Source organism: Cetorhinus maximus, chromosome 4 (assembly GCF_964194155.1).
Source record: "Cetorhinus maximus chromosome 4, sCetMax3.hap1.1, whole genome shotgun sequence".
Taxonomy (NCBI): Eukaryota; Metazoa; Chordata; class Chondrichthyes; order Lamniformes; family Cetorhinidae; genus Cetorhinus; species Cetorhinus maximus.
The window spans coordinates 152,885,175-152,898,186 of NC_135882.1; positions in this window are offsets into that span (position 1 = coordinate 152,885,175).

The window sequence follows — 13,012 nt, forward strand, 5'->3', positions numbered from 1 at the left end:
CTGTAATGGGAATGATGGTGGGAGGGGTGTCACAACTTACAATTTCGCTCAGCACAGGACAAAGAAAAAAAAAAGATGCAAAGCAGGAATGTTTGAGAAGAGAGAAGTTAAATAAATGCTTGAGCAAATAGAACTTAGGAAGTTTTGAAACAGACATGAATCCTATTATTTGAATATACGAATGGTCTAATGCCCTTGTAAAGGCCCCTTATTTGCCCCGAACACTGGACCAGCTTGTGTTCAAACAATACCGATCTATTTGCAGCCTAACAGATGATACTTAATGAAGCACCATCCAACAAGGTGAGTGTTTAAAATATATTTGCCTGAATGTGGAGCTGGGATTGTAGGAACGTTCCAACCGGTTCCAAATTTAAACTATGTGGGTTGCTCCCGGCCACCAATTCCATGTTCTTTCAGAGCACTCCACACTATTTTCCAATAAGACCATGTTTTAATGCTTGAAAATTAATGTGACCCCAGACGCCAACAAAAGCAAAACAGCAATAAAGCAGCATAGTAACATTCAGTATGTAATCATTAAAGTTCACATATTATAAATCAACATTTTAAAAAATATTCGTTAATGGGATGTGGGCATCGCTGACTAAACCAGCATTTATTGCCCATACCGAATTGCCCTTGTTCAGAGAGCATTTTAAGAGTCAACGACATATAATACATCATATAAATATGAACATTTGCAACGAAAATCCCAGGCCCTCGTTGGCTGCGTTGCTGCTGGTCTCATCCACTTCCACCATTGTCACTCTGAGAAGCCGCTCCGGAAACCATTTACGTAGACGCATAGTTACATCACTGATTCCTGATCGGAGATGGCATAGCCAATCAAAGGGTCTAACCCCAGGAGCTGATCTGTGATTGGTCACTTCCCATTGCCAGGCCAATACTAGGTGGGAAGAGAGTAATGCAATTTTATTCCTCGCAAACCCATTCACTGTTCTGCAGTCCCATTTGCGTTTGTGACCTACAGTTTGAGAACTGCTGACCTTTTCAGACCTCGAGCAACCTTCCTGATTGTCATCACTACTACCAACCATTGCACCACCCCAAAGCTCCTCCCCACCACTGGCCCCCGAACCCAGCAATCGCACTCTTGGCCCCCTTCAAGGATTGACATTCCATTGGCATGATCTTTGAATCCTTTTACCCAGCAGTTGCCACGGGATGCCCAGTATTATGTGTGTCTCAGGTTTATCCACTTAGGTGCACGGGGTCTCATTCCCTGTTCCTTCTGTGTGTCTGTTTTGACTGTGAATATCTTGAATATCTATCCATGTGAATGGATTATAAAAGATGAGCTGGGGGATGCTGTGCTCAACACTTTGTAAAGATCATTGGACAAAAAGGTAATATCAGATGACTGAATCGTTAATCAGAAATCTGGAACTTGTTTCCCCAAAACTCTGTAGGTGCCCAATTCAGACAGGGCCTTCCCCGTATTTTCCTGCTACCACGGTGTTTTCCTTCCCAAAACACTTACCTTATGCTAGGGACTGAGCCACAGCTGATTTGGCTCTTCCCTATTTCATGGCCAATGACTGCAGGGTGCCTCCTGCTTCACCGCCTTCAGAGGGCAACCGTGTATGTTACAGACATATTTGAAATTACTTGAGCTAAATGCAATCGTCAAAAATATCTGCAAATATTTTAGCCCTGCCCTCCCTGATATGTGACTGTCCTCTATCAGACCATGGGATAGCTAGATAATTAATCTCCTTCATGGTGCAATTGCTATATATACTTCAAAAGAAGTTAAATTAACAAGACGAATCCCGCTATCAGACTACCATGCATTTGCTTTTTGATATGTCCATTTCAGCTTTTTTTTTACATTAAAAAAAACCCCTTCTCATTATCTACTGAGAGCAGGCCATCTTGCTGGCAGGGAACTAGCAAAAAGAAGTTAGAATGCCTTATATTTTGAGAGGCTTGAACAGGGTTACAATGACAATAGGGTAGGGTAATAATGGAAATGGAGTGGCAAGACAGGTTGCTGTCTCTCCACCCGGCCATGCTTTCTCCCCCTCTGAAGAGTCCACTGCACGCTGCTCCTTCACGATGAGCTGCCTGTAGGGCAGAGTAAGAGCACCTTCAAAAAGCCTTAACTGGATACAAGTCAGCAATTCCAAGTAGCTGGTGAGTATCAAGAACCCTTGAAACAGCAGTGAGTCTCAGCAACTGAGCGAAACAAATTCAAAAGCAAGAATCTCCTTATCTCCATTAGACCCACTGAACAGTGAGTCAATGATTCATTCATTTCCTTTTCCTCATTCTGCTAAGCTAGCTCAAGTTCCCATTGTTGTTTAAGAATTGGAATTTCCCAAACAACATCCCTTTCTCTTGTTTGCTGAATTTCATACTCCAAACAACCCACCTGCTGCCAGTGATTTCCTCCACGCCCCAAGCATCCATTGGCTGCAACTCACCCTCCACTGCTACCCCTCCCCTGTTTCATTTTGCTTTAACTGTACTCCCCTCACTCACTCCATGGGCTGCATTTGTCTTCTGACCAACTCATGCCTCAATCCTTCTCCTGTGTTGATCTGTATTTGCCGTTCTCAGCATTCCCTTAGTGTCCCATCTTCTGTCCTCCCCAGCCTCTCTTTGCCCTTCGTCTCTCCCACTCCACCCCTTCTCTGTTCCTCTCACCTCCTGCTCCCCTTCTGTCCCCAATCCCCTCACCACTGCCTTCCCCCTTCCCTCTCCTCTACCATTCACCTTTCCTGCCTCATTCTCCCCTCCCTCATCCTATTTGTTTCTTCAGCCCTAACCACTGCAGCCATGACACTGGTTACAGAGGTCTGTGTGTGAATATTTCCCAATGAAGCTCTACAAATTGCCACCTCAACTTCTCCGCTGTCATGATCCCCCGTAGAGGCCAATAACTTTTTAAAAGGTATTTGAATGTCCAGCGACTGACTGAAAGGACCACACAAGATTTCAAATTTTAAGACTTTTATTATAACAAACTAAAAGCAATGTTATTCAAACCCTATTCAGTAGGCAACATTTACTCAATTACCTAAGGAAATCCCCTATTTAACAGTTAACATGGCTGAAAATCCACACCATGGTTATACTTTACACTGTCCCTTAAACAGGCACTTAATTCTCCCAAACCGCTCCTGGTGGCCTGCTTTCTTCTTCCTTTTCCATCCGGGTAACTTCTAATCCCAGAAATGACTTCCACTGTGAGGGTTACACTGGAGATTCCTTCCCTATTGCTCAAGCTAGATGAATCCTACAGCTTGCTTTAACTCCTCACAAATTCAGTCTCTTCAATTTGAGCACAAGCTCCCAACCTTGTTCTGCATGGTGAACCATAGGGTCAACATCTTCTCGTTCAGGTGCAGGACTAGCTGCCTCTATTTCCTGCTCTCTGCCTCTCAGATGGCTGCAGACTGACCTTTGTCTTTGACTTTCAGGGATTTCTTAAAAAACCTGAAATTGCTTTCTATAGACTTTTTCCTTCCTAAATCTCAACTCCCTGGCAACATGAATCACATGGGCCTTATACCCAGTTAGAAATGGTAATTAACTATCTTCTAGACCTCAAACTCCATTCTATCTTGGATTTAAATAGACAGTTTAAATTCTAACCATTTAGAAAACCTGATATTCCTAACACTTCCCTGTGAGACTTGGAGACTAATAGTCCACCCACAGTCAGACAACTGCTCTTGCCATTATCTATAGGTGTGAAACTTCTTTGATTTTAACCATTAATGACTAACCTCCCCAGGTTTGTTGTCAGGCAGAGGTCAGAGCAGGCCACATGCCCTCATCATTCTGCCATTTTATCTGAAATTAAAGAGATAGTCCCAAAACATAACAATCTTATAAACTTCACATTTGTGATGCCGCTCTCAACAACAACTAAAAACACCATGAGGTACTGGTATTCCAGATTGCACTGGGGTTTCAGGCAAAGATATCCAGGTTTCGGCAGAGACAACTGCACTTTTGCTAGCTGAGAGAAGGCAATTAATCAAAGGCAATTAATTGTAGTATCTCTAAGGTGATGGAAAATAGAAACTGGTGGAAAATGCTGCCAGCAATCTATGAAATGCAGCAGAGAGTTTTCAAAGGTAAGAAAACAACAAGGCCACCTACATTGTAAGTTGAACTTGCATGTCTGGATCAGAAGTAATTAGAATGAATGAGTAATGAAAGAGTTGTCCAGTGAAGAAATATTGAGTGGAATGGATCCAAATTCTCCAGAGTTTAGAAGGATGACATATGATCTCATTGAAATGTATAAACTTTTTAGAGGGCTTGACAGTGAGGGGCTGTTTTCCGTAACTGGAGAGTCCGAGCTAGAGGTCATAGTCTCAGGACAAGGCGTCAGTCACTTAACACTGAGATGAGGGGCTGGAGTTTATACTTCCCCACTGATGGTTTCAATGTGGGTGGGGGGAGGCCTGTAAAATCCAATGGGTGGCCTTCCTGCTGCCTACCCACTCACCCCATTGGCCCATCGGAAGCACCCGCCACCCTCAAAGCCATCCCCCACTTAAAACCTCCTGCCATCCTCTTGAACCCAAACCCCACCTCCTCACTCCCCACACTGAGACACACAACCCTAGACTCTTTGGCATAGTAGGACTGCCTGTAGTCCCAGCACCAGCCACCACTCCCAGTTGGCTCAGCTGGGCCTATAGAGCTACTAGCCAGCAGCTCTCTAAGGTGGGACCTCCTCCTGAAATAGGGGCTAAAGTCTTGCCTTAAAGCAATTAACACAGGGTGGGGCAGCCATTGGGATCATGGGCGGGCTCCCCCCGCCCCTGACTTTTTAGCCAGGGGGTGGGTACTGCGGCGCCCCATTAAAATCCAGCCCGAGGAGAAATTTCTTCACTCGTAGATTATTAGAATTTTTGGCATTCCCAACTCCAGAGCATTGAGGATGCTCAGTATTTGAAAATATTTCAGACTGGGATCAACAGATTTTTGAACCCTAAAGTGAATCAAGGGATATGGCAATAGGATGGGAAATTACAGTTTAAGTAGATGATCAGTCATGATCTTATTGAATAGTGGAGCAGCTTCAAGGGGCCATGTGGCCTCCTAGTGCTCCTAGATGTTACAATCTTATATAAATTTAGTCATGACATGCGCATAGCAGACAGGTGTAACGGAAATGGACATAACCATAATTGGAAAATTATTTGACACCAGGGGCAGAAATGTTCCCCATGTTGGTAGGGGGGTGTTGTGCGGGGGTGGGCGGGGGTGGGCGCGAACCCGATCGGGGCCGTGCCGCCATTTTACGTGGGCAGGCCAATTAAGGCCTGCCCAGTGTGACACACAGCTGGAAGCGCTGAGCGCTCCCTGTGCAGGCGGTGGGGGGATTCCCTGAGTCGGGGCCTGCGCTCTTTCACACATGCACGCGAGCGACGCAGAAATCTCCCTGAGGCACAGAGCTGCCACAGGGGGATGAAGCTCGGAATGAAAGTTTTTATTAACGGCAGAGAAAAATTATTTAGGCATGTCCCCTCATGTGACAATGACACATGAGCTGGGACATGTTTATCAAATGTTTGAAAATGTTTTATTTAATTAATAAACCCTTCGTGAAACCTCATCCCGCCCTTGGATGAGGTTTCATGAAAAATGTGAAGGCCGCTTGGGCTCTTCGCCTGCCCGCCAACCTTAAGGGCAGCAGTCCTAACTAGTTTAATTACTTTCTTAATGGCCTTAATAGGCCTTTGACAGTTTGGAAGGCGAGCAGCCAACTCAGCTGCGCGCCCGCCGAACTGCAAATCTAAATGACGTGCGGTGACATTGGGACGCCCGATGTCACCGCGCCGTCATTTTATATTTCGGTGAGTGGGCCCCGCTTCTCCTCGCCGACCCTAAAATTCTTCCCCAGGTGTGGCATCATAACCAAACCCAGTCCAGTCTTTAGTCCACACATCACACGGCCCATTAGTTATTATTGGATAATGACCAAGATTAGGAATCATGACTGACATATTCCCTGGCTCTGAGCTCCACTGTAGCTCCTTTATGACTGGCTAACTTAGATCAGGTAACTCAGCATAGTCTTGGGGTAGAACCGAGGACTTTTCTGTTCTTCAAGGCTCAGTGTAGCACCATGGCTGACGTTGGAGCCTCTTAGAAAAAATAAGTACTAAAGATAATAAACGAGAAAGTAAAATAAAATCAAACATTGCATTCTATTTAGCATCTGCTAGATATCGATGTCACTTGATATAAGCGAAGAGGAAGAAATCCTCATGCCCAGTATTACAATATTACACGATGATGTCTTCTCACTGCCATCCTCTATTTGCTTGGGGCACAGAGGGGAGGGAGCTGTTTGACTGTTCTGTTCAGTTCAGGAAATAGCTACTGGCTGTGCCTCAACATGCAGTAACAGTGATGCCAGACTGGCTCTGTTGATAGAATAGGATTGCTGTGAACTTTGAAGAACTACGATTACTTGCCAAATGTGATGTTATCCTGTAATTTCGGAAATAGCCTTATTTGTCTTACTTGCTGACAGATGGGCATGTTGCCAACCATAAAACAACTGCCTGTCTCTTCAAACGATACTACACTTAGAAACAAGATTTTGCACCTGCACCAGTCAGACTTGCTAAGCGATTTTTAACGTGGGTTTTCTCTCACAGAATTCAATTCTGTTTCACCAAGATAAGTCAGATTGCTTAACTTCATAACATGATAGTCAACAGGAAAGCATTTAAAGTGCAAAACACTGAGCTCCTGCTGTTTCTCCCTCCTGCTTTGTCTATGCCATATATATCATATAACTCTAGCAGTTTTATCATTTTTTTCACACATTTTTCATCCTGCACAGCTTCTGAATAAGTAAAAAGATTCAGGCTTTACAACAAAAAATCCTGAAATATGTGGGCCTAACTTGCAGCTTTCAAGTGAATTACTTCATAACAAAGAGTGTAGAACAAGGGGAAAAAGCAAGATGTTTTTCAAGCTTGTGCCATTCAGAGCCCAAGTATGATTACTGTACAATAGACTACCATCCGCCAACCTTAAAACAACTGCCTGTCTTTTCAAATGATACTACACTTAGAAACAAGATTTTGCACCTGCACCAGTCAGGCTAGCTAAGCGATTTGTAACGTGGGTTTTCTCTCACAGAATTCAATTCTGTTTCACCAAGATAAGTCAGATTGCTTAACTTCATAACACGATAGTCAACAGGAAGGCATTTAAAGCCCAAAATCGCCCTCCCCGATTCTGTTGACCCTTTCTTTAGGTTTTAAAACTGAGTTCTTCAAAGCCTGGAGCATCCGCAAAGGTACCCGGGTGATCCGATTTTTGTGATTTGTCTTTGTTCATTTGTAAGGACATTATTTCTAATGCTGCCTAAAAATATAATGTAGCCAATGTTATTCTTCAAAGGTTAGCAAAGACACCTTCGGAACGTGCTAAGATTTGTAAGGGTTCCTCAAGATGCGTCAATATTTTCAGAGGTTTTCTCGGATGTGTCGACACTGACACCAGACTCCCGAAGCAACTGCCCGACTTGGAACTCGGTCACGGCATAAGACTCCCAGAAGGCCAGAGTAAATGTTTTAGGGACGTCCACAAAGTATTCCTGAAGAGGTCAAACATACGCACAGACTCAAGGGAGACCCTGGCTTGTGGCCGACCAAAATGAAGGAGGCTCATTCGGGAAGGCACTGAACACATCGAGAGACAGTCACTTGGAAATTCAGGATTTGAGTGTTGCTGAAAAAAGCAACGTGCTGTCGAAGCTTTTTGTGTTGCGCCCAATCAGGACAAATTCACAGCAATATCAAATCTAAAGGAAACAACAATTTATACTGCATGAAAGAGGGTGCTGATTAGTTGGCAGGAGGAGTCTGATGGGTAGAGGCGTTGCCACGGAGAATACACCAGGGAACAATTAACTGACAGGCTTTTGTTTAAATTCAAACCAGACAGGCCAACACTGATTGGTCAAGGCACTGCCATGGGAAATGAACCAGGAAATGGCTGTGCCCTAAAAGGCACAATGTGTGGACATCGTCTTTCTATTTGCAAAGAACAGGGCACTTTGTGTGAATATGTGTAGCTTCTAGCTGGCATGAGTGAGCCACACTGAGAGCCCAACTGATAATCTTAAATTGGTTGTCAGTGTAACTCTTAGCAGAATCAGGATTGTTTAGTAAGTGCTGTCCAATCGACCGAATCACATCTAATGTTGGATACTACATTCTGAGTTTTGCAAGCAAAGTCTGGTTGAGTGTGGTCAGCACTTTGCCTGTTGTGAACAGCTGAAGAGATGGGCTGTTTGATATGATCTGCCAGTCATCAGGGCATATGGCCTACATACTCGGCATCACAGCAGCACTGAAATTCATATACCACATCACATATTTGTGTGATAGGCAGGACGTCTCTTTAGCTTGACAGCAGCATCCTGTTAGTGGAGAATACCACTCGTACTGCTGCTGCATAGTAGCAGCGTGAAATGGCTAGCATCACCTGTTGCTTAACTTTTTGAGACACCTTACTGTTCCAGGATAATCAGAGGTAGACTGGGCACTTTTCAGGGCTGAAAGTGGCAGCCCTAGGTCTATTCATGAGTTTACACAATATGTAGCAATCAATGGTCTGATCAGGGTAGCTATTATCCCACAGGATGGCTTTGATGTGCCTTATTTCAGCATCAAGCTTGCACGAAGAGCAAATGGCTCAGGTATTTATGAGATTGTCGATAAGGCCAATCTTATAGCGCGTGGAAGTTTAGGAATCCCAACACGTATATTGACCAGTGAAGGTAGGCTTGTGGTGGACAGTAGTCGAGGACCCATTGGCAGATTTCTCAACTAGCACGTTGAGGACAGGGAGCTCATTTGACTGCCCCATTTCAAAGGTGAATTTAGGTGCAGAATGGAACCCATTAAGGTATATAAAGTAATACTTACATTCAGCTGCAGATTCAAATATAGCAAAAGTATCATCTATGTATCAGAAATATGCAAGAGGTAGGAGGTTAGGTGTCATTCCATCTAAGATGCATTTCTGCTGGAAACCAAGAAGGATGTTTGTGATAGCTGGGCCTAGAGGAGATCCCATGGCAACAAGATCTATTTGTGTATACATTGTGCCATTAAAACTGAACTCAACTGTCAAATTTGCTGAGTTCACAAGTTCAATGAATACAGATTCAAACAACAGCAGTGCTATGATATTGTGACATGGTGCAAATGTCTGTCTGGCTTCCTTGAGCAGTAGATAATTGAATAGGCTAGCAATGTCAAACGAGCACATGGACACAGCATTGCTATTGATTTGCCAACCCTGTACGGTCTTCACAAACGTGAAGGAATCCTTCACTGTGTATGTGGATAACTTGCTCAGAACTGGTTGTAGCAAACCGCTCAACCATTTGACCAATTAATGCTGTGCAGAACCATTCATAGATACAATAGGGCATAAAGGGACATCACTTTTGTGTGAAAGCAAAAAACTGCGGATGCTGGAAATCCAAAACAAAAACAAAAATACCTGGAAAAACTCAGCAGGTCTGGCAGCATCTGCAGAGAGGGACACAGTTAACGTTTTGAGTCCGAATGACCCATCAACAGAACTAAGTAAAATTAGAAGAGAGGTGAAATATAAGCTGGTTTAAGTGGGGGGTGGGACAAGTAGAGCTGGATAGAGGGCCAGTGATAGGTGGAGATAACCAAAAGATGTCACAGACAAAAGGACAAAGAAGTGTTGATGGTGGTGATATTATCTAAGGAATGTGATAATTAAGGGTAGAAAGCAGGACAAGCAAGGTACAAATAGCCCTAGTGGGGGTGGGGTGGGGTGAAGGAATCGAAAAAGGCTAAAAGGTAGAGATAAAACAATGGATGGAAATATATTTAAAAATAATGGAAATAGGTGGGAAAAGAAAAATCTTTATAAATTATTGGGAAAAAAAGGGGGAGGGGCGGATCGGAAAGTGGATGGGGATGGAGGAGAGAGTTCATGATCTAAAATTGTTGAACTCAATATTCAGTCCGGAAGGCTGTAAAGTGCCTAGTCGGAAGATGAGGTGCTGTTCCTCCAGTTTGCGTTGAGCTTCACTGGAACAATGCAGCAGGCCAAGGACAGACATGTGGGCATGAGAGCAGGGTGGAGTGTTGAAATGGCAAGCAAGAATTACCCAGAACTCCCTGTCACTTGCCATTTCAACACTCCACCCTGCTCTCATGCCCACATGTCTGTCCTTGGCTTGCTGCATTGTTCCAGTGAAGCTCAACGCAAACTGGAGGAACAGCACCTCATCTTCCGACTAGGCATTTTACAGCCTTCCGTCCTGAATATTGAGTTCAACAATTTTAGATCATGAACTCTCTCCTCCATCCCCACCCGCTTTCCGATCCGCCCCTCCCCCTTTTTTTCCCAATAATTTATAGAGATTTTTCTTTTCCCACCTATTTCCATTATTTTTAAATGTATTTCCATCCATTGTTTTATCTCTACCTTTTAGCCTTTTTTGATTCCTTCACCCCACCCCACCCCCACTAGGGCTATCTGTACCTTGCTTGTCCAGCTTTCTACCCTTAATTAGCACATTCCTTAGATAATATCACCACCTTCAACACCTCTTTGTCCTTTTGTCTGTGACATCTTTTGGTTAACTCCACCTATCACTGGCCCTCTATCCAGCCTTACTTGTCCCACCCCCCCCTTAAATCAGCTTATATTTCACCTCTCCTCTATTTTTACTTAGTTCTGTTGAAGGGTCATACAGACTCAAAACGTTAACTGTGTTCCTCTCCGCAGATGCTGCCAGACCTGCTGAGTTTTTCTAGGTATTTTTGTTTTTGTTTTTATCACTTTTGTGTGTCTTGGGCAGCCCATAAATAGGTGGACGTAGTGAGCCGTGAGGGCGAACCCTATCATGTATGTCGCCAGGCAACCCGATACTCTTACACAAGTCCAACAAGCATTTTTGTAACTTGCTTTCGGACAAGGCTGTGTGGTCTTGCTTTATGGCAGGCCCAAGGAATGCGAATATGGACTCATCATTAAGAATGCCTTACATTTTGTTGATCTAGTTAAAGATGACTATTCCAGTCTCTTTGTCGGGTTTACAGAAATGTATGTCTGGGTTGGCCTTGAGGCCTCTCAATGCTACCAGACATACATACGGAATTCCTGATTTTTCAGGAGTTTTGCTTGAATGCTTGTGGAGCTGGTTTCAAGAAGGAAACTCATATTTGTTTGACACTCATCCCATTGAATCCAGAGGTAGCGGTAGAGACATTGCTGATGGATATTATTTAGCGTTCTTATGTGTCGCTGATATATAGCCCAGGTCTCACTACAGTACAGGAGTGCGGTGATGATAACAATCCTGTACATTAGGAATTATGCTGACTTGCCTGGGTCTTCATTGTCAAGCACTCCACTACCATAGTTTGTAGAAGGCTGAGCTGGAGCATGTGATCTACTGTTGGATCTCCTTGTCAATGGTGGGCTTTTGAGAGAGGTGAATGCCAAGGAATAGGAAGTGCTGAACATATTCATTGTTCACTGTGTCCAGTAGGCGCTCGAGGGAGGAGTCACTAAATCTGGGGGCAGCATATTTCCTCCCTTTGGCAGCCATCAGTTCGCAGAGTAGCTTCCTATCCCTTGAAGGCTGTTAGCTGTTTGCAGGTGTGGCCTTCAAATATGACTCCTGGTTTACTGAAGGCCTGAGGTGACAGCGGGGTGGGTGAATCAGAGGACACCCACCCAGCCACCTGGCATGTTTCCCGGGAATCCATAACTAATGAGGTGGGATTGGGACGATACGGTGTGAAAAGCCGCCACTGTGGTCAGCGGGTAAAACGTCCTTTTTCCCGCCCGCTATCGCACTTAGTGCAAATCTGGAATGATCCTGGCCTTTGGACGGTTTAATTCCACACAGTCTCTGGGAGAATCTCCCCTGCCACAGGAAGTAAGTGATTCAGGAGAATGTGTGTCAGGATTTTCCTGCTATGGACAAGGTGGAAATACCCCAATAGTTTCTATAGCATGATTTATCTCCCTTCTTGAAGATAGTTACAATTGTCTCCTGATGTATGCCATGAGCTTCACTAGCTGTCAACCAAATACAGGTGAGATACTTACTTAGCTTCCAAATGTGGCTGTTTTCTTGCAATGACAATTAAAGTAGCATTAAATGAAGAGAAATAACTTTTTCTCCCCTCCAGTATTTTCCTCTTGTGAGTTGGCTGTAAAGTGGAGTAATTGAAATAATTTAATATTAAATTTGCTATTAAGACGTTAATTAACGGCCTTATAGTAGACAAATGTAGCTATGAGGGCTCCTTCTAAGCATGATGCGAAATATAGCCCGTACTGTGGGAACCAGCTAAGAATCACAAGCCATAAACTTAATGGCCTTCACAGCTTGACTAAACAAGGTGTTAAGGCGATAAGGAAACAGACAGGGAGTCATTAGGTCCCAGACATCAACAAACTCCTTCTGAGGCCAAATGCTGAGATAACAGGGAACATCTGCAGCACAAGTAGCCCCAGTCTTGATTAGGTTAGGTGATGCATGTGTTAGGGCAAAACCGGTGAATTGGTGTTGTAACAGTGTTTTGCTATGTGAGAGCCAAGAACTATAAAATTATTAAACAGACTTTGTATTACTGAAAGATCCTTGTGAAAACAACCAGGATGATCTCTCCCCAGCCTATGCTTGAATAAGCTTGGAAGTTTACAAACTCGAGTGGCCATCTTTTTACCACAACAGTTGGTGTAGTCGGCAGGATTCTCGCAATGTCGGTCATTGGCACCAGATCAAACGTTGGCAGCAAAGGACAGGTGAGTATGTTAATTTGCCACCCATTAGATATGGCAGTCGGTGTTTGAAACGGGAAGCTGGTAGATCAGCCTGAGGATCTGAACCAGCATAGCAGTCCATGAGTATAGTAACTAAAGTTAGTGTGGAACCACGGTCACGATTTGGTTCCTTGGGTAAGCAAGAAGGAAGAGATTATTGTAACTG